Source organism: Pan paniscus, chromosome 1, assembly GCF_029289425.2.
Source record: "Pan paniscus chromosome 1, NHGRI_mPanPan1-v2.0_pri, whole genome shotgun sequence".
Lineage (NCBI taxonomy): Eukaryota > Metazoa > Chordata > Mammalia > Primates > Hominidae > Pan > Pan paniscus.
In genome coordinates, this window is record NC_073249.2 from 103,481,217 (window position 1) to 103,504,025 (window position 22,809).

At 39.3% G+C, this 22,809-nt stretch overlaps 1 protein-coding gene across 1 annotated transcript in view; it reads right to left on the minus strand.

Moving 5' to 3' along the window:
- LOC117974571 (neuroblastoma breakpoint family member 15-like) overlaps positions 1-5,142 on the minus strand; it is a 29,270-nt gene extending 24,128 nt beyond the window's left edge. Inside the window, exon 1 of the mRNA XM_057300335.2 lies at positions 5,002-5,142. The gene's annotated coding sequence lies outside the window, so the exon portion shown is untranslated. The remainder of the gene's footprint in view (positions 1-5,001) is intronic.
- Positions 5,143-22,809: the final 17,667 nt, after the last annotated feature.

The window sequence follows — 22,809 nt, forward strand, 5'->3', positions numbered from 1 at the left end:
CTGTGCCACGTATCTCCCACTCCATCACCCGCCCAGGCTCACTGCTCCCACCGGCGTCCCTTCATATCTCCCTACTGACCTCCACTTTTTTCTAACTTTGTCACCAAAGAAGTCACAGAAATAAATAAGGGGATTCAAAAAGAATAATTTCAGTACATTAAAAAAATTGTAGAATATAGGATTCTCATCTATGTTTATCACGTTCAATTCGTTCATTTTTCAAATTTTCATTGTGGCACCATTTTATGACAGGCACTATGCTGGGGATGCTGGCGACTAGGGTAGGGAGTTAAAATGAGAGTGTCTACTTGGAAAGATGAACAGATAAATAATCACCGTGATAAGTGCTGTGCTAGAGATATGCAGATGTCAAAAGACCTTAGAAGGTCTACAATCCACTTGGAGGGTAGGGAATATAGAAAGCATTTCAGTGAAATAGGGTGCCTTTGACAAATCATTAAGAATGAGTTCTACATTAAAAAGGGGAAGAGAGGGTGATAGCTGAGGAGGCAGCATAGGCAAGAACATCCAGCATGAAAGAACAGTGAGGGACATCAGGAACATCTTTCAGGAACATCAGGTAAAACAGACTTAGGGCCCAAGTCAAAGGAGCTAAAATAATACACCCTGGAAAGTGGTATGATCATTTCTGCATCTGCTCCGGAGAAACCTGCCAAAATATGATTAGCATAATACCCAAGAGAACATCACATTCCCCATGTGTGAAAATGCAAGAGGGAATTATTTCTAATAGTTCATAAGCTCAGCAACAACAGAGTAGACACAAAAGCCACAGAATGTGCTTAGGCTTTACTTTAATGATATAGGGATATCACATATCATCAGCCTGTGGAGTACAGAGGTAGTTTACAAAGGATAAACCTTCATTGTTTGGAAAGGAAAGATCAGAGAGCTCTTTATGAAGTTTAAACAAAATCAGAGAAATAAAGAGACGTGGGAAAGAAAGAAAAAAAAGAGTACATTGAGGACAGTCCAATCTAACTGTGAACTCATAAGGGACAGCCAGTAAATTCAAAACAGCCTACTGTTTTTTGATTACTTGTGCTACTCTATTAAAATAGCCACAAACACAAAACTAGTCTACCTCTTTCTCTCCCCATTATTGGCCCTAACCCAAAAAATAGTGGGAGTAAATGATTTAATAATTTATTTTCATGTTCCATTTTGTTCTTAAATTAAAATTACTGTGGTTGGTGCCCCTCCTTTAGCTTCTGCTAAAGACTTTACATAATGAAAGCTCATGAAGTGTCTGGATTACTAACAGTTACTTATCCAAAAAGATGAGACATGGTTCATTGATTTGATTCTATTAGTTCTCTCTTGAAGATATTTTTCTCCTCCCTCTGTGAAGAAACATTTCTTTCTGTGTCATACAAGACGAGTCATTTTTGTAGTTTTAATTCCCTCTTGAGTCCTACAATAATACTAAAATACTCACAGTGACTACAGTATCCTTTGCAGGGAAAGAATTGTAAATTAACCATTTAAATATAGTCACTAAGTTATGTGGCATTCACTGACTCAGAGTTGAAAAAGACTCCAAAATTCTTATCCAGTATTAAGAGTATACAAGGACAAAAGGAGAGGCCAAACTAAGTCTAGGACGCACAATACAAAGAAGAAAATGAGAAGACCAAAGTTACAGTCTCAATACTATGACATGATACTAAACCATACAGTCAGTCAGCCAATATATATTTGCGGGCCTAGTATATACTGGGCACTGTTTGTAGGTGTTTGGGTTACATCAGTAAACAAAAACAAAGATACTAGTTTTCATTCTGGAGAGGGTAAGAGGCAGTAGAATTTGGAAAAGACAGACAATAAACAATAGACATAATGAAGTAAATTATATAGTATAAATTATATAGTAAGAAGATAAGAGTTACAGAAAAAGAAAACAAAAAGTAGACCAGGGTTAGTAATTAAGGGGGTGGGGGACAGTTACAATTTTAAATAGGGTGGTTAGAGTAACCCTCAATTAGAAGTGCCAAGACGTGAAATGCAGTGGAAGCAACCATTTGAAAGTTGCAGAATACTTTAACAAGCTACTTTGCCTCCTGCTGACTTTGTTTCCCCATTTTTAGAACTGAAATAATAATTCTCATCAAATAAGGGTGCTATTTACATTGAGATAGTGACTATTACTATAAGTAACATTTTAGTCTCTTGACAAGCATGGGAAGCAATGGAATGAAGGGCAATGGAAGGAAGGGCACTGCATTATGAAAAGGACTTTTTAAAAGAAAACCATCTCTAGGCACTATTTCCCTTTGTGGAAATGAAGTGAATATTTTCTGAACTCCACCTGGGACATACGAACAATGAGCATGAAATCTTACAAACTGTATAAATAACATTTATTCACAGTGTCACTGCATCATCTATTGTTTTGAATTCTCTTTAAATTTCCTTCTATATATTTATCCAAAGCTGAAGTCATCTGGTTTAGATTATGGGACCCTGAAAAGCAAGAACTAGTCTATGTAACTACTTTTAAACATCTGCACAACGCTATATATATATATATATATATATACACACACACACACACACACACATATTGATATGTAACAAGTACTATTTGACTATAATTAGGAGTGTCTTGGTTTTCTTATAACATGAACATATATTTTTAACCCAAACAGCTTAAAGCTGTTAATGAAAAGTTTTACACACCTACAAAGTGCTTTCAGGAAGCAGATGTGCAGTGCAATGTGGTGCAGTAAGATGCGCAAAGCAAAGGCTTTGAAAATAAACTGCCTCGGTTTCAGGACCCAGCCTAACCACATATTAGCTGTACAACTTTGGGTGAATCACTTAACATCTCCAAACTTCAGTTACTTCATGTGGGAAGACTTGAAAAATAATACCTGGTCCCAAGATTTTTGTGTAATTGAGCTAATAAGCATGGAAGTACCTGGCACAGTTCCTGAGTCACCAAAAAAATGTTAGTTTTCTCTTCATCAAATCTCCCCATTCCCACCCCTCATGCTAATCTCCCCTCCCACACACACACACACCATCAGTGAGTAAATAAGTGTCTTGTGTTAAACTACAACCAGAGAATAAGAGACAGCCAAGATTTCCTTACTCTATTTCACTAGCCCTGGCAGCCTCTCAGCTGCGGAATCCTTGGTTATTTCCTTTCTCAAGGAGGAGATACGATTCTAGTTTGACAGATCCTTTCCTGGACACACTCTCAGAATTCCCTAAGGTTCTTATCGTGGCTAATGGATAACAATGCAGAGGCTATGGGAGTGAATAATCACTCTCTCTCAGCTAAAAACTTCCTTTATTGACTTCTCTAACTTCCTGTCAACATCTTGCTGCCAAATCAACCTCTTGTTCTAGGCAATTATTAAAAGCAATTTTCTTGAAACTGAAAAACACATTTGGCCTTCAACAATAAATCACACTAACATCAATTACTAGCCAATTACATTACTAGAATATCAGACCCAGAGATACTTGCAATGTTGAAATATTTTCAAAATAAAGTTGTTTACATTTCTATTTCTGTCTTTAACCCTTAAAATGCAAACAAATACAGGAGTGAAGACAGATGTATTTTAGTTATTTCTTCTACAAGATAAAGTGGATAGTAATATTATGTTAAGAAAACACTTATTTAGTATCTAGAATGATAGCATTATCTATTCTTTATTAAAACAGAAACTAAAAGTAATATAATTAAATAGCTTGTTCTTGTGACTTAAATAATATAAAGTTTTCATTTCAATTATGTGACAATGCTTTGTATAGCTGTATTCCAAATACATAGCATGGTGCCTAGAACATAGCAGGCAGTCAATACATTTTTACCAAATGAAATGAATAAATTACCAGTTGATTTTATACTGAGGACCAACCTATGACCTTTAATCCCTCCAAAATAAAACACACAATCCCATTATATGTGAACCATATCCACAATACCAGAATCTAAGATTCCCACTCTGAAAGAGTAACTAGAACAACTTCTTTTTGAGGCAATTCTGCTTACTTAGCACATTACTCCCCCCTACAGTTTTCCTTCTTTTGTTTTTGTACTAAGGATATTTGTATAAAAACAGGATCTTTGTTGCTTAGTAATTCATCTGCTCCAGCTGCTTGTATTCTGTTCCCAATCAAAATTCTTGGTTTTCAGCCTCCTCATCATTTTTATAAGGAGTTGAATGAATTGGCCAGGCTTGTTCCTTTCTCCCTCTCCATGGAACACCAGGCTCCAAGCTCCCCGACACTGCTCCTCTTTTTGTTTCTATCTTTGGGTTGTGTGTGCACTCTAGAACACTTGTATCAGTGAAGAGTGTAACAAAGTATTGTGCCACGCATAGTCTCTCATATATCATCTATCAGCTCATCAAAAAGTGCTCACTGATTAACAGAGGATCCTCCTCAGTTTCAGAATTCTCTAGCTTTAAGTTAGGGGAGGGTTACCCCAAAGTCAGAGAGGGTACATGGGAGAGGGTTGTGAAGGCCAGTAGCCCAGAGAAAATCAAGGGCAGCTGGGTGCATTTAGGTGGATAAGAAAACAATGAATTACTCCATCAAAAGCAAAAGCACAAGCACATAGGAAAGTTGATCGCCTACTGTTAATGTCAATTCAGTTTAAAGCACTTTATTAACCACACATACATATTTTCCAGTGTCTAATTCTCGTGTTCTTTTCCATTCCAGACTTGCCTGTCTCTTTCCCAGAGCTCTGTTCCTCTTATTTCTCACTGTTTCTACAAAAGGGACAATAAACAATTTTCTAGCCACTCATCATCACAAAACCTGACATGCTAAATTATCCCCTGCTCAGTTTATGGACCACAGTGGGCCCATAAAACTCCTCCCTCACTAGCAACCCACCCCACACAAAATTCTCACTTCCCTTTTTCCTTGCGCTTCCTAAAAAAAGCAATTGAGCCACACCCACTACCTCCTGTGCTAGGGGTTTGTCCCCTAATCCTGGGACACTAGGGAGCTCCTTACCTGGAAGGCAGTTGCACTCAAAAGTGAAGTCATCAGTCTGCCGACAGGTGCCTCCATTGACACAAGGCGAGGGTGCACAGGGCACATACAGGCTGTCACATTACTGGCCTGTGAAGCCCTGAGGGCACTGGCACTGGTAGGAACCAGGCAGGTTGAGGCAGTTGCCACCATGCTGGCAGTGTCCTGGAATGTCACACTAATTGACATCAGTCTCACACTTCTGCCCTGTGAAGCCTGTGAGGCATTTGCAGGAGAACTGGTTGGCCACAGTGGTACAGGTACTTCCATTTGCACAGGGATGAGACAGGCAGGCATCGGTCCATTGGCACTCCTTACCTAAAGGAAGGATAACAAAACTCAGTACTGGCCACAGAAATAGGAGATGGCCCCATCCTCAATACCTCATTGACATCAGCGAGCTCTTGCGTGGAGAAGACCTCAACTCTTTGCATTTTACAAAAGGCTAAATCAGAGCCTCCTCAAGGTCATCTGACACAGAGCCCTCTCCAGTAACTCTCCAAGGACCTCAGCAGAGACACAAGGACTCAGTGGGGTGGAGCACCTGGAGGCAATTGTAGGTTAGTCACATTGAAGCCCAATCCTGCAGGACGCTATCAGCAATAGGAGTCTGGATCCATCTACTCTCTCAGAGCTCACTGTCTTTGCATATGGTGCTCCTGTTTGAATATCAACTTCCGGGCCAGGAGCAGTGGCTCACACCTGTAATTCCAGCACTTTGGGAGGCCGAGGCAGGCAGATCATGAGGTAAGGAGTTCAAGACCAGCCCGGCCAATATGGTGAAACCCTGTCTCTACTAAAAATACAAAAATTAGCTGGGCATGGTGGCACGCACCTGTAATCCCAGCTACTTGGAAGGCTGAGGCAGAAGAATCACTTGAACCCAGGAGGCGGAGGTTGCAGTGAGCCGAGATTGTACCACTGCACTCCAGCCTGGGCGTCACAGCAAGACTCCATTTCAAAAAAAAAAAAATCAACTTCCCTTCTGTTTTCCTAGTGAACTCTCACCTATCTTGGCAACTCTACTCAAAAGTTCCAACCTCTGTAAAGTCATCCTTAGTGCCCCTCACATACATACATGTGCGCAAACACAGATACACCAAGTTTGCTATTTTCTTCTATTATACCACCTGCCACACTGGCAGGGTTGGGTCTCCATGGTATGCTCTCAAATCATGTCTGTTGAATGGATAAAATATATCGATATTTTCCACAAAATATAGTTACTAAATAGACCTCTGGTGATAGAAACAAGTCAATACTACTTCTGTTTCCTCTAAATGTAACACACACATATATTCTGGGAAACATTTTATTAATTGTGGCCTTGCTATAAATATCTGTTGATGTGTTTGAAAATGATGAAGGACCTCTGGGTCCCTATATAACAAATGAAATAGAAGCCATCAGGAGGACAGAGGTCTAGAAGGTATTCCGTGGACTTTCTCAAGTAGGAAAGTACCAGCACTAGCAGGAAGACTCTGACGGGTTGAAAACTAAATCATGATGCCAGGGGAAGCAAAGCAGATTCTTTGAGGCAGAAAGAGAAAGAGAAAAAAATATCCTCACAGAACTAGTAAATTTGGTATTCACATGGCTGGCTTTTTGTTGTCATTAGTCTAAGTCGCTTATTATTTAAACTACAGAGATGAGAACTCCTTGAATTATTATTATTATTATTATTATTATTATTATACTTTAAGTTCTAGGGTATACGTGCACAACATGCAGGTTTGTTACATATGTATATATGTGCCATGTTGGTGTGCTGCACCCATTAACTCGTCATTTACATTAGGTACATCTCCTAATGCTATCCCTCCCCTGTCCCACCACCCCACGACAGGCCCCGGTTTGTGATGTTCCCCTTCCTGTGTCCAAGTGTTCTCATTGTTCAATTCCCACCTATGAGTGAGAACATGCGGTGTTTGGTTTTTTGTCCTTGCAATAGTTTGCTGAGAATGATGGTTTCCAGCTTCATCCATGTCCCTACAAAGGACATGAACTCATCCTTTTTTATGGCTGAATAGTATTCCATGGTGTATATGTGCCACATTTTCTTAATCCAGTCTATCACTGATGGACATTTGGGTTGGTTCCAAGTCTTTGCTATTGTGAATAGTGCCACAATAAACATACGTGTGCATGTGTCTTTATAGCAGCACAATTTATAATTCTTTGGGTATATACCCAGTAATGGGATGGCGAGAACTCCTTGAATTTGTTAATACTCCAGTTGATTGTCTAGGAAAGTATCTAAATCTCTGACCTCATAGAAAGGTACATGGGAGACACAAGAGTTTTTCTGTAAGGGAAAAAGATGCGAGATGTGACCTATGAGCACAGAAAAGTGCTCTCTGCCTATGAAGGAATGTCAAATCAAAGGAGAAAACTATAACACAAATTTAGGCAAAGCATATACATCTCAGGGATCTAAGACAAAAATGAAGGAACTGCAATTCTTCTTGTCTTTCCACTCATGTCACTAAGAGGCACTTATTTACAGTGGAGAAGAGATATAAATGCTCACTTCTAGCAAGTGTGATTTTCAGAGTGATGCCCACAACTGAAACAGAAAGATTCCTGGGCCGGAAGTGGTGGCTGATGCCTGTAATCCCAGCACTTTGGGAGGCTGAGGTGGGCAGATCACTTGTGGTTAGGAGTGAGACCAGCCTGGCCAACATGGTGAAACGCCATCTTTTCTAAAAATACAAAAATTAGCCGGGCTTCATGGTGCATGCCTGTAATCCCAGCTACCTGGGAGGCTGAGGCACAAGAATCACTCGAACCCAAGAGGTGGAGGTTGCAGTGAGCCGAGACTGCGCCACTGTACTAAGCAACAGAGTGAGAAGAAAGAAAGACAGAAAGAGAGAGGGAAAGAGAGAGAAAGAGAGAAAGAGAGAGAAAGAAAGAAAGAAAGAAAGAAAGAAAGGAAGGAAGGAAGGAAGGAAGGAAGGAAGGAAGGAAGGAAGGAAGGGAGAAAGAAAGACTCAACCCTGAATTTGGTTTCCATATATATTATGTATAGGCACTAACTTGCTGCCTCTGCTTCTTCATCTCTGAGTGGAGATGAGCTAGTAAGCTGACTGAGGTATAGCGCTATCACAAAAACCAAAAGGATGACCTTGATCTGTGATGATTCCTAAAGTGATAGACAAAAATAGCATATGTATAAAAGATGATCAGAATCGGCCGGGTGTGGTGGCTCACACCTGTAATCCCAGCACTTTGGGAGGCCGAGGCAGGTGGATCATGAGGTCAGGCGATCCAGACCATTCTGGCTAACAAGGTGAAAGCCCATCTCTACTAAAAATACAAAAATTAGCCAGGCATGGCGGTAGGTGCCTGTAGTCCCAGCTACTCAGGAGGCTGAGGCAGAAGAATGGCGTGAACCCGGGAGGTGGAGCTTGCAGTGAACCGAGATTGCGCCCTGCACTCCAGCCTGGACGACAAAGCAATGCTCCATCTCAAAAAGAAAAAAAAAAAAAAAGGTGATCAGAATCTTGCAGAACACACCAAGAAGAGAGCCTTCTTAACAACAAAGGAAGAAGTTTTAATTTGGGACCATTTCAGAGTGACATTTTAATTATGAAGAAGGCATTACTGTCATTTCCACTAGCCAGAATTAAAATATTTTAAGTGGGTATATGCCCCCCTACTTTGCCTCCTAATAGCAAAACAACTCAAAACTGACAATCAGGAAGAAATTATTCTTATAACACCAAATATTTTCAGTGACTTACATCATCAATAGCATCATCATCATGATGGAGATAATGGATCATCCTAACTACCCTCTACCCCACCAACACCTTTTGATGAATGATATGGTTTGGTAGTGTCCCCACCCAAATCTCAACTTGAATTGTATCTCCCAGAATTCCCATGTGTTGTGGGAGGGACCCAGTGGGGTAACTGTATCATGGGGGCCAGTCTTTCCTGTGCTATTCTCATGATAGTGAATAAGTCTCATGAGATCTGATGGGTTTCTCAGGGGTTCTGCTTTTGCTTCTTCCTAATTTTCTCTTGCCACCACCACGAAAGAAGTGCCTTTTGCCTCCCACCATAATTCTGAGGCCTCCCCAGCCATATGGAACTGTAAGTCCAATTAAACCTCTTTTCTTCCTGGTCTCGGGGATATCTTTATCAGCAGCGTGAAAATGGACTAATACAGTAAATTGGTACCAAGAGTGGGGTTTTTGTGAGAGTGCCAGCTATCCCAAGGGAAACTTTGGAGGGAACCAGCTACTAGATGGTTCAATTAGTCTTTTGCCCTACACCCAGGTTGGATGACCGATTTGCACATCAGGACTGCTACGGACCTCCACCAGAGTTTCCTCTGGCTTAGCCCTGCCCAGGCAGAGTTCACCACCTTTCAGGTCCTAACATTTGTGCTCATGCCCCACCTTCCCAGTGCAGAAAACAACATGGGCCGGTGGAAAGCTGACCTGGCTACTGCCACTGCAGAGTGCCCAATTTGCCAGCAGCAGAAACCAACACTGCGCCTTTGATATGGCACTATTCCTCAGGGTGATCAGCCAGCTACTTGGTGGCAGGTTGATTATGTTGGACTTCTTCCATTGTGAAAAGGGCAGATGTTTGTCCTTACTGGAATAGACACTTACTCTGGATATGGGTTTGCCTATCCTGCATGCAATGGTTCTGCCAAGACTACCATCCGCGGACTCATGGAATGCCTTATCCACTGTCATGGTATTCCACACAGCATTGCCTCTGACCAAGGCATTCACTTTATGGCTAAAGAAGTGCAGCAGTGGGCTCATGCTCATGGAATTCACTGGTCTTACCATGTTCCCCAACATCCTGAAGCAGAACGGTGGAATGGCCTTTTGCAGTCACAATTACAATGCCAACTAGGTGAGAATACTTTGCAGGGTTGGGGCAAAGTTCTCAAGAAGGCTGTGTATGCTCTGAATCAGCGTCCAATATGTGGTACTGTTTCTCCCATAGCCAGGATTCACAGGTCCAGGAATCAAGGGGTGGAAATGGAAGTGGTACCACTCACCATCACCCCTAGTGATCCACTAGCAAAATGTTTGCTTCCTGTTCCCGCAACATTAAGTTCTGCTGGCCTAGAGGTCTTAGTTCCAGAGGGAGGAACGCTGCCACCAGAAGACACAACAACAATTCCATTCAACTGGTAGTTAAGATTGCCACCAGGACACTTTGGGTTCCGACCTTTAAGTAAACAGGCTAAGAAAGGCGTTACAGTGTTGGCTGGGACATCAAGGCTATCAAGACCCAGGCTATCAAGATGAAATCAGTCTACTACTCCAGAATGGAGGTAAGAAAGAGTATTCATGGAATACAGGAGATCCATTAGGGCGTCTCTTAGTATTACCATGCCCTGTGATTAAGGTCAATGGGCAACTACAACAGCCCAATCCAGGCGGGACTACAAATGGTCCCGCCTGGATGAATGAAGGTTTGGGCCTCTCCATCAGGAAAAATAAAAAACACAACCTGCTGAGGTGTTTGCTGAAGGCAAAAGGAATACAAAATGGGTAGAAGAAGGTAGTCATCAATACCAGCTACTACCATGTGACCAGCTGCAGAAATGAGGACTGTAATTGTCCTCAGTATTTCCTCCTTCTTTTATTAAAAACATGTCTGTGCTTGCACACACTTGTACTAAGAAAATATCTTCATTTTATTTCCTTTCTCCTTTATCATGTGACATAAGATTTACTGACTTCACATCAGCATTTAAGTATCGTTAACTTTATGTAAGAGTGTTTCAGTTGGGGACTGGTGTGTTTCCGGATGTACGAAGAATAGTTGTACTACATTAGGTGTGATTATGACCTAATTATTGTCTTTATTTGAAGATTATGTGTGATCTCAGGAGATGTGTATGGGTTCAAGTTGACAAGGGGTAGATTTGTGGTGGTTAAAACTGAGTGTGTCAACTTGATTGAATTGAAGGATACAAAGTATTGATCTTGGGTGTGTCTGTGAAGGTGTTGCCAAAGGAGATTAACATTTGAGTCAGTGGGCTGGGGAAGGCAGACCCACCCTTAATCTGGATGGACACCATTTGATCATCTGTCAGCAAATATAAAGCAGGCAGAAAAACATGAAAAAGGGAGACTGGCCTAGCCTCCCAGCCTACATCTTTTTCCCGTGCTGGATGTTTCCTGCCCTCAAATATCGAACCCCAAGTTCTTCGGTTTTGGAACTCAGACTGGCTCTCCTTGCTCCTCAGCCTGCAGACAGCCTATTGTGGGACCTTGTGATCATGTGAATTAATACTTAACAAACTCTCCTTTATATATATATAAAGATTGCCAATATATATATATTAAGATTGCCACCAAGACACTTTGGGTTGGAATATATATACATACATATATATTCCATTAGTTCCATCCCTCTAGAGAACCCTAATACAATGAAAAATTAATATAACAGTATTCTACACTAACTGATCCAGTATAGTTTTCTGAGTACATTTTTTCACTTTTTTGCTTATTGCATTTATAGAACTCTTGGTTTAGTGCTTAAAGCAGGAGAAAAAATGAAGAATGTTCCTCCTTTTCTCATCTAATTTAATAAACACTTCTGAATAAAGCTCAGACCCACCTAGAAAAACCCATAATCTATTCAGGTGAGATATGTGTAAAACAAAATTACAATAAAATGTGATACATAAAAATAATAAAACTTAGAGACCATTTGCCTAAAGGAATCATGAAAGGGTCACTAAGACACAGTTTTAAATAACATTGGACAATCACCAGTTGTAGAAAAGGGCATTCCAGGCAAAAGGGTGTGTAAGTGTATGGAAGCAATAATAAGTACAACATTGTCAGGAAATAAGGAGAATTTGGTGTGACTAGGCCTAGATGCTTGTGGGGAGGCCAGGCTACAAAAAGATGTAAAGTCTAGGCTGTAGAGAGCTATGGAAGTCATGTAAAAGAGTTTGCAGTTTATTCTGCGGATGATGAAAAAATATTAGACATTGTAAGCAGGTGAGATTGTTAGAATATTTGCATTTATAATCAAAGATGTAGTAATATCATGGGTGAATGAGATGGGGAGAGAAGAAAGGCAAGAAAACGTATTCAGAAACTACTTTAGAAGTCCAGGTGAGAGATAACATGGCCCTCAACTACAGGGTAGCAGAGGAAATGGGAGGAATAGACAGGTGAAAGGCAACTCAGAGGTTGGCTTGGGTGACTGAGTTGAAATGAGGTCAGAACAAGGGACAGGGAGTTTCTAGCGTGGGTATTTGGGATGTACATGGTTGCTACGTATTTCTGTCAACAAGGTGAGCTGAAAGTACCTGTAGAATATCTCCAAGGAGAACATACAAAGGATAGCTAGAAACATGAGCCTGAATGTCAGGGTTGGGTGGAGCTAAGGGAATGATGGTGAGATTCATCAGCAAGCTAATGAAGACAGTGGCAGTGGAGGTGAATACACACAGTGAAATTCCCTAGGGAGAGCTGTGATGTGGCTCAAAAGAGGGAGCAAAACAGTGCTCCAGGGAGCACAGACATTTAATGGATAAGAACAAGGTAATGAAGAAGCAAAAGGAACAGGGTTCAGAAAACCAGAAAAGCCAGTGTCCTGAATGTCTAGGGAGGGAGATTTCTAAAAGCAAATAGTCAATAACATCAGCAACTTTTCCTCTGGTGACAGTGTACTTATTTCTTTTAGTGAAGTAAACTCTGATTCCCCATCCTGGTGTACATATTTTTTTTTTTGAGACAGGGTCTCACTCTGTCACCCAGGCTAGAGTGCAGTGGTGCGATCATAGCTCACTGCAGCCTCAAACTCCTGGGCTCAAGCAATTCTTCCACTTCAGCCTCCCAAGTAGTTAGGACTACAGGTGCACACCACCACACATGACTAATTTTGTTTTATTTTTATTCTTGTTTTTTTGTAGAGATGGGGTCTTGCTATGTTTCCCAGGCTGGTCTCAAACCTCTAGCCTCAAGTGATCCTCCTGCCTTGGCCTGCCAAAGTGCTGGGATTGCAAGCGTGCACCACCGCACCTGGCCCTGACATATATACTTTAAGCAGTCAAAGTATTTGGTCCTTTTTCTTTCTCTTTCTCTGCCCCCTGAAACTCTTAAAAGGAAGTTAGGGATAGTCGTCTGGAACATCCCAGTTCCTTATCATAATGTTAAATGTGCACCAGAGCTGGGGGACATTTAAGAGCCAGACACCATGATCTAAAAGATGCTAAATAAAGGTATCTGCTGAAGGTAGGAAAGCACTGGCTTTGGTCTCATTAGTTACCTGTAAACCCGACTTGACAGGTGCACTCATAGGTATCCCGGCTGAGCATATGGCATGTGCCGCCATTCAGGCAGGGTCGAGACACAAAGCATGGATGAGATGTCGAGTACTGGCAGTCCTCTCCTGTAAACCCTGAGGCACATCGGCACGTGGCTTTCCCCAGCATGGCCTGGGCCACACAAGTCCCACCATTCTGGCAGCGGTTCTTCTCACAGGGGTCTCGATGTTGACAATATTCCCCCAAGAAGCCTTCTGGACATCTGTATGGAAAAGAGAAGAGTCCATGAAAACACCTGACTTCTTGTAAGTCCAAAAAATTACAGTAAAACAATACAGTCCAATCAAGAAAGCACGAGATTGTGAATCAACAGACCTACAAGTACCACCTATAAAACTGCTTCCCTTTAGAAGGAAGAGTCCTTAGAGAACTTAACCACATACTCCCATGTCCTTTTGAGTCCTGGCAGGTGACAGAGTATCAGGTGTATGGTCTAGCAGGGTCTGCCATGGCCAGTCAACATGACCCTTATTCAAACGCAAAATGCACCCCAGCTTTTTTTCATGTGTGTACAGGTTGGGATGGTGTAACAGCACCTTTTTTAGAGCACTGTTCATACTTGTCTGCTTAAATTCATTAACTTTCTCATTTTGACTAAGCCATTTGATAGGATTAAGATGTCCACAATATAATGCATGAACTTGACCCTATTATCCCCTCCAATTTAAAATATGTAAGATATCATGTGCTTTTCCTCAATTAAGCATTGAGAAATAGTAAGTGCTTCTTTCTCTTATTTCCACTGAAACATCAATTGGCTGATACCTAGTTTTCTGGGTTATGTTCAGGTGGCTGACATTACAACGGAAAAAGGGAAAGGAGGTACAGGAATGGGGAAGAGTTCAAAGGGATATTTAAAAATCTGTTAATATTTAAGTAGTAGGCATTTTTAACCAAATAAAAAGGCACAAAATATAATTAAAATAACATAAAATATCTAAGATACCATATAAACACCAAAGTGAAGGAAGGAATCAATTGAAGAATAACATTCTATGATATTTTCCACATTGAGGCACCGAGGAACCTTTTTACACGCCACCCCTTGATTCATAAGATGTACAACCATTTCAAACTGTGTGTATTATTTATGACAGTTTTCTCTGAACAATATCAAAAAGGCATGGTAAGTCTCCATTTTCATAATTAAGTTGTTTAAATGGAATCTCTGAGAAGCATTTAAATTAAGAAACACAAACACTTTGATTCTAACTACAAATGCTGCTATATATTTGGCTGGTGCCCCAAATATATGATTCAACTTATTCCTCGTTTTAGTTTTCAGGGACTAGAAAACTGAATCTAGTAGGCTGTTCCACCATTACCTCAAAGATTACACATTTAAACCAAACTCTAAATCCCCCTCTCAAAAACCAGCTCTTCTGTGCCCAAGCCTTGTTGTCCTGATTTTCCTAATCATTGTGACCTGAAACATTGGGGTCATGAGTGCTTTTGTCTTTGACAGTCATATCCAAGACCTTTCATTAACCATTGGTTGGCAAGGCTAGCTAGCAGGGGTCACAGTTACTGAGAAAAGAAGGAAGGCCAGATACTAGGGAACTAAGACAGAAAATGCCCGGAAGAATTGTGTAGTAGCTAAAATGGCTAAAGGAGAAAACAGGGTGGTGAATAGCTATAGTGGTAGTGAGGTAACTGGCCACAGCCTCTTCACCCCTCCCAGAGCTGCATAAGATGAGCATGGCGGAGCAAGGAGCGGCTAAGGCTCTGGGCATCTTCATGAGTAGGTGTAGCTACAGACCAACAGGCAGTGAAGAAAGTTCATAGCACTGAAACCAAAGATGGCATGCAGGTGACTGTGAGGAGTCTGTATCAAGAAGGTCAGAAGGTCTGGTTTGGAGTTCTGGTGCTGTGACCTTGGACAAGTTACTTATCTTCACTGACTATCCATTTTCTCACATTGTAAATAGTTAATAAGGTCACCTACATCATGAGATTATTCTAACAACTGAACAAAATCAAGTATGTAAAAAATCTTATAAATGTTAAAAAGTTTTGCAAGTGGGCTGGGCACAGTGGCTCACACCTGTAATTCCAGCACTTTGGGAGGCTGAGGTGTGAGGACCATCTGAGGTCAGGAGTTTGAGAATAGCCCGGCCAACGTGGTGAAACCCTGGCTCTACTAAGAATACAAAAATTAGCCAGGGTGGTGGTGCACGCTTGTAATCCCAGCTACTCGGGAGGCTGAGGCATGAGAATTGCTTGAACCCGGGAGGCGGAGGTTGCAGTGAGCCGACGAGATTGTGCCACTACACTCCAGCCTGGGCAACAGAGTGAGATTCCATCTCAAAAAAAAAAAAGTTTTGCCAAGTGAAAACATCTTTTCTCTCTTCTTTGTGCTTATTGAGGAAAATACAATGCCCCATCCAAATCACAGCTTGATTTGAGAATAGTTTCTTGTGTTGGTTTTTTGAAGTGGAGGAGCAAAAAGTGCCAATGTAGCATAGCTAAAATTAACTCTGAGATATATTATTAAAAGCATTTGCAGCTTATTCAAGAAATGTTTTATGAATGTTAAAAACTGCAACACAATTCTCACTCACAGTGCAGCCCTCTGGGCATTATTAGATGACTCTTCATTCTCCCATATGGGAATTATGCACCTTCTAAATAATGGCAAATTTTTAAACGTGGGTGGGCTTTGCTCAGCTTTGCTCCTGAACTATTACACCACCCTAACACTATCATGTGGCATATGCTAAGAGAATGCAAAGTCATTTAAATGGTAGCATCATAAACATATAATGGAAACATAAGATTCCCAGGAAAACAAAAATGAAGCAAAATGGAAGTTTCTAAAGCTAAACAGATGTATTTCTGAATTATTTGTTTCTACAGTTTAATTCACATTGTTGCTCCCTATCAAGTATGGAAAAATAAGTTTTAACCTAAGATATATTTAAGAAATCAGTAAAACCAGAGATTGACAAAGTACAGTTTGCAAGTCTAATTTGGACCACTGCCTGTTTTTGTTTGGCCTGTGAATAGTTTTTTACATTTTTAAATGATTAGAAAAAAAGAACAAAAGAAGGATATTTTCTGACATTTCAAAATTATATACAATTCAAATTTCAGTGTCCATAAATAGTCTTACTGGAACACAGCCATGCTCATTCATTTATAGATTGTCTATGGCTGATTTTCCACTACAACAACAGAGTCAAGTAGCTGTAATGAGACCACAAAGCCTGCAAAAATAATTACTCTCTGGCACTTTACAGAAAAAGTTTGCCAACTTCTGAGTAGAGAACATATGAGGCTAATTCTATAAATACCATCCAATATGCTTATTAATAATGATCGGTTTCTGATAGGAAATCAACCTTATTAGTTTCCACAAAGAATATTAAACTTATAATCATTCATTCACACAACAATTAGTAAATGCCTATTATGTGCCAGGCATTTTTCCAGTGCTAGAAAAATTCTTACACTCTTGGAGTTTACATTCTAACAGCGGAAGACGAAAACAAAATTACTAAGTAAAAGATGCACAATAGATGGAGTTAAGTGCTGTGAAAAAAAATTAAACAGGAAGGAATGGAGCTGGGGATGAGGGTGTGGGGTGAGCAAAGAGAAGTATCTCAGTTTAGAATAGGAAAATCAGAGAAGACCTTCACTGACAATACTTGAGTTGAGACCTAAATAAGGTGAGAGTAATCATGCAGGTATCTTAGGGAAACACATTCATGAGAAAGGGAACAGCAGATGCAAAGGCCATAACACAGAGAGCAGCCCTAGCGTGTTTGAGAAACAGCAAGAATATCTGGAGCAGCAGAAAATAGATGAGAGCTGTAACTGGGATGTGGATCAATTGGGGCCTTTAAGCCACTGTAAAGAAAGACTTAGGGTTTTCCTCTAAATGGGACAATACTTACATATGAGGTACAACAGACTTACTCTCCTAAAGCCCGTGTACAGAACCACATATTTGCTTTATGTGAAACTAGACCTACTGTATTAATAAAGTTTGATTTCTATTTAAAATGTTTTAGAGGGCTGGACATCAGCTTAGTTCTTTACTTTTACCTTAGAAGATATACAAGTCTCTTTTAACCCACATTTTCATGAGGTCCCATTTCCCTTTCCAAATTATTGTTTCACAGCTAACCTTCTATGACTGTAGCCTAATTTCAGATATTTCTCTTTCTTTTCCATCTACTTCTTACTTATCCCTCTGTAACAAAACTTTAATTCTAATTATTGCTTAGAAACTGTTTTCTAAAAACAATGACTTTCCTCTAGTCAAGTTCAGTGGTCTCATCTGAAACTTCATAAGGAAATTCTCTCTCCTATAGGGAGAATTGCTAACCACTCCATGCACCGTTTTAATCATTTTACCTTGGCTTCTATGACTCCCTCTGTCTAACTCAAAACCCAGTGAAGTCTTAGTCTGGATTGCTGATTTCTCCTTCTTCTCTGTCTATTATGGCCACCCTAATGTTTAAGTCTTCTAGTAATTGTGGACAGCTTAAGAACAGGCTCTTCTTGTATTTGGCTATACATGGGATTGTGGGTAGAAGCCATAATACTTGGTGGTACATTTGACAGGAAGATTCAGGGAGAGAGGGAGAGACAAAAATAATAATGACTCCAGGTTTCTCATTTGAGAAACCAGGTAAATTTAAGTTCTATTTAAAGAAAAATAGGAGAAGAACAGGTTTCAGAATTGAGGCAGGAAATCAGGTTGGTTTGGGGCATGTTGTTTTGATATGTTGGTGAGACGGACACCTTGTAGAAATATCAAGTAGGTTGTTGGATATAACTATGTGGAATTCAGAGAAGAGCTCTGAATTTAGGGCTGGAAATTGGAAGACTTTACCTCACAGAGACTAACTGACAATAATCTAGCTTTGAAAGAGATGTGCGGTAATAAGTATTTTCATGCACTATTAATGAGGGCATACAGTTGCACAACGTTTCTGAAAGGCATTATGGCAATATCTATTAACATATACTTGCATATCCTCTTAGAAAAAGATCTACTAAGGTAATATTCAAATACAAATGTAAAAAAATGTGTCCAACTATAGGGAACTGATGAGTACATCATTAATAATGAAACGTGTCTTCAACTACTGATTTATAATGTTTAAATATATTGAGTTAAAAAAAAGAGGAAGGTGCAGAATAGCATTTAGTATACAGTATTTACAAAATTGGTACACGTTTCTTATATGGGTATGCAAAACATATTCTAAAATGTGCTTATTTCTCAGTGGCAAGACAATGAAGAATTTTTATCCTCCTCTTCATAACTTTCTATTGAGAGGTTTTTTTTTTTAAGTGAACAACAAAAGTATACCATTTTTTAGAAATCTATAAAGCTTCTGTTTTCTCCCCTATTCTTTTAAGTGCTTAAGAATTAGAGCAAATATAATCTTTGAGGCAAACAATAAAAACAAGAGAATAAGACCACCCTGGCCGAGTACAGCTTGCTTTCAAATTTCAGAGCTGCATAACTAGGAACACATGTCAAAGCTGAGCACCATCCCAGGCTTCAGACCAAACAATTAAGCTAGAGAAGTCAGTCCTGGTTGACTTAAGCCTGTAATTTGGTTACTGAAATGAATACTAACCGGGCCTTTTGCAGGCCACTTACAGAACTGGTTCCTCTACCCTGACCCAGTGACTGAATACCATATGGTGATTTAAGGCAATTTACTGTTAAGACCACATCTTAGGGATTAGTAAATTATGTACAAGAAAACATGGACAGGAGAAAAACAATTAAACAGTCTGATTCCAATAAAAATACTTCCCATAAAAAAGAAAAAAAAACACATGATAGAGGTGATCATTACTTTCTCCCTTAAAATAAATAAAATGAAGAGGACAGAAGGGTAATAAAACAAAATACCAAGCACTATGCTAGGCATGGGGGATATAAAAATCACAAAGTAATACCTGTCTTTGGTGTCATAATGGTCACCCCAGTGTTATAGTATATCATAAACCAGTCTAAACAAATAACTACAAAAGCCAGTTAAGAAGCATGTACAAGGTACATAGGAGTATGTACCCAAGAGAAAATAATTGTGACTGGTAGGGGAAGCCAGGCAACATAGACTGGAAGAATGAATGGAGAGGATAGATAGAGGGAGCACAGTGGGCATTCCAGGCAGGAGAAAGGGCATGCTGAATGGCATGGAAGGAAAGGCAAGGCCGCAAGGGATTATATGACTAGAGTGATAGGCGGGAGGCTCAGATGAAAGAAGGATCTAACTCATGACCTTAAAGGATTAGAGCATTACTCTGTGGTGAAGTCACTAAATATTTTACCAGGATTCATGACACAGCCAGACTTGTGTTTTAGATGGATCATTCTGGCAACAATGTGGACTATGGGAAAAGCAGAACAGTTGGAGGGCACTAACAGCAGCACGGGATAAATTTAGCCACAAACCAATTAATACTGGCAGTAGAAGCAGCATTAGAAGAATCAACGCAGCAGAAAATTGTATTGGTGAAATAGGAGGCAGAGTCAAGAAACATACTAAACATAAGAAATTAGCTGAGACGTGAAGTGAATGAATGCTCAGAGATGTGCAGGGGAAGTGCTGTGATTCAAACTTCAAATTATAGGTGTCCCTGCAGGAGAAAAGAGAATGAACTAATGTTTAATAAACAAGAAGCACAGTTGAAGAAAACTCAAAAATTAAAAAGAAATTACATTGAAATGAGAATATTAATATTCACCGTGTCCCAAGAAAAAGGAAAAAACAACAGCATCATAAAGACAAATTTAAATTCTTTAGCTATGGGGACGGGGAATCTGATTCCAAAAAAAAAAAAAAAAAAGAAAAGATATTTAAACAGTCCAAATCAAGGGAGATTAAGATGAAAACTCTGTGATGAAAGACACGGTGTGTTATCTGTATTCCGTTCGCTTGGCAACAAGGTCTTTCTGAGTTGTGGTGGTAATGGTGGTTTTAAATTAATAGATATATAGCTAAATTTCATCTATCTTTTTATCTTTATTTTTCAACTTTTACTTTAGGTTCGGGGGATACACGTGCAGGTTTGTTACATGGGTAAATTGAGTGATGCTGGAGTATGGTATACAAATGATCTTGTCACCCAGACAGTGAGCATACTACCCAATAAGTAGTTTTTTGACTCTCACTCTCCTCCCACCCTCCACCCTGAAGGAGACCCCAGGGTCTACTGCTCTCCTCTTTCTATCCATGTGTACTCAATGTTTAGCTACCATTTATAAATGAAAACATGTGGATTTGGTTATCTGTTGTTGTGTTAATTGATTTAATGTAATGGCCTACAGCTGCACTGAAGTTGCTGCAAAGGACATGATTTTGTTCATTTTATGGCTGCATAGTAGTCCATGGTGTATATGTACCACATTTTCTTTTATTTTTTTCTTCAGAGAGACATGAAACAAGTAATCCGGAGGTCTATGACTAAAGCTAAAAGAAAACCATATAACTTAGAGCTGCTGTAGGCAAATATTAATACTACGTTATTTAGCTACTGTGATGAAAAAATAAACAGGTGTCACATGAGAAAAAACAAGGCACACAGGTAACGAGACCAATAGATACAGGGGAGAGGTACAATCCACACACCACCTTATTTTTCATGGTCAAAATGAATGGATGTCAGAAGTTACTGCTTTCTAGAGAGATGTAAATTAATCTCAATTCAGTTGGAAAAAGTCTGTTGTAAGTTCAAGTAAGCACTAACATCAATTCTTTGTAGCTCTTCAATAACATGCATCTTCATATATTACATGATTCTATTACCTTGTTTTTGACATGATGAGACAGATTTACAATACACACACTTAAAATTAACATTTCCAAACTCTCTAATAAATAATTCACAAGTACCTTAACCTCAGTAAACACGAGATACTTTGTTAAATTTTAAATTCAAAATTAAAACGAAGTACACTTTTGTTGCTATTGAAGAATACTATTGTATTTAAAAGAGGGACCAGTAGGCAAAAAGTGCCACTGAGGAGAAATTATTCTTAGAGATCAGGATTTTTAAAGAAACAGATGTGACAATTTAGAAGAGACCTTAAAACATAAGACAACTGACAATTAAAAAGCTGTTAGTGATAAGATTATGAGTGGCTATGCTCTGTCTTTACACTTTTGTCTTAAATGTTGTTACCATTTTTACAACTTAAAAAAAAAGTAGAAAAGGTCCAATACAAACATGCAGGTAATACTATAAAGACAAAGATAATATATATATAAATACTGACAAAGGGAATTTGCAGACATGGAGATAAAATTTCATGTTCAATTCTGTTTCTGGGAAGCTGTTTATATATAATATAAAAGTTTAATAACTGCAATACAAACATTCATATTTGACTCTATAAAATGAATATACAATTTTTCTTTCTTAGCAAAGTATAGTCTTTAAGCAGTAGGGCTATATTTATGTGATAATTATTTTAATTAAATTGCCTAACTCAATTCAGTGAAGAAACCAATTTAACTGATTTTATTGGTTAAATTACTAATTTCTAATTATGCAGCTCTTATTGTATTATGGTATATTATAAAATTTAAAAGAACCACTGATGTTTGTTCTCACTTTATAGCAGTGATTCAGAGACTTAAGAACTGAATTATATCTTAAAGGAAACTGTGTAAGAAATTCCAATGTATAAAAACAGATGAAACTGTGAGTCCAATTTGAAAAGCTCTACTTCAACAGTTTCCTAGGCTCATACATATGAAGTTGTTTTAGTTCCTTAGTGTGGCTGCAGTATGCATAAGCCACCTTAAAGGGAGACATGGTGATTTCTGTTGTGTATCATGTTGAGTACTAAGGTTTCGAGAAAGGTACCCTGTCCCCGCCCCAGCCCCCCACCCCTGCCCCTCACCCCCCGCAATACCACTTATGTTCAAACATAGAGTCGGGGAAAAACTACCACCAAAACAAATGGCAAAATAAATGACTAGGCATTTTATAGAAAAAGAAATGCACGACCTTTAAACTTATAAAAGCCTTCACTCATAAGATGAATGCTAATTAAAACAATATGATTTCTCACCATCAGACTGATGAAACATTCAACAACACTCTGTTGGTGAGGTTGGGAAGAAACAGATAGTCTCATACTTTGCTAGTGGATACAGTGGCATACCAAAGGTAGGGTGGTAGAAGCAGATCACCCTTGAGGCCCACAACAAGGGGGTGCATTCTACATAGAGAACTTAAAAATTAAACCTAACTAAAAATTATTCTGCTTTTTATCATCAAGTGCCAGCAATTCTAAACAATGTCAGTGATAAAAATACTCCCTGAAAAAGAATTTGTGTTCTAAATTCTAAATAATTGTTCCAGTGACTGTTAAGTTTTAATAACCTGTATGTAAGCTTTAAATTAGCAGATTTTTATTACTTATTTCTCAATAAACACTGATTTATATATGAAAATTAACTTAAAAAAAAAAGAAAGTGGAGAAC